Genomic DNA, 289 nt, shown 5'->3' on the forward strand with positions numbered 1-289 from the left:
TGCCCCAGCCACTGAGCAGGCTTGTTGACAGGCTCAAACCAGGAAGAAATAATGCTACACAGCAGCACCGCAGCTTCCCTGGGCCCCCTTCTTGCACAGCCTCTCACCCCTCCCCTCTGGTGGTCAAACTTGGCAGTTCTTTCCACCCTCGGGGGCTGGGGCAGTTTCGGGAAGGGTGGGGAAACCTGCTGAACAGGGTGGCCAAAGCCTGAACCGGTTGTACAGGGCAGTCCCATCTCCCCCCAGCAGCCCTGTCCTTCTCCTGGCCCACAGAGCAGAGGTAGCAGCC

This window comes from Felis catus, chromosome B3, assembly GCF_018350175.1.
Source record: "Felis catus isolate Fca126 chromosome B3, F.catus_Fca126_mat1.0, whole genome shotgun sequence".
In the NCBI taxonomy this organism is placed as follows: domain Eukaryota; kingdom Metazoa; phylum Chordata; class Mammalia; order Carnivora; family Felidae; genus Felis; species Felis catus.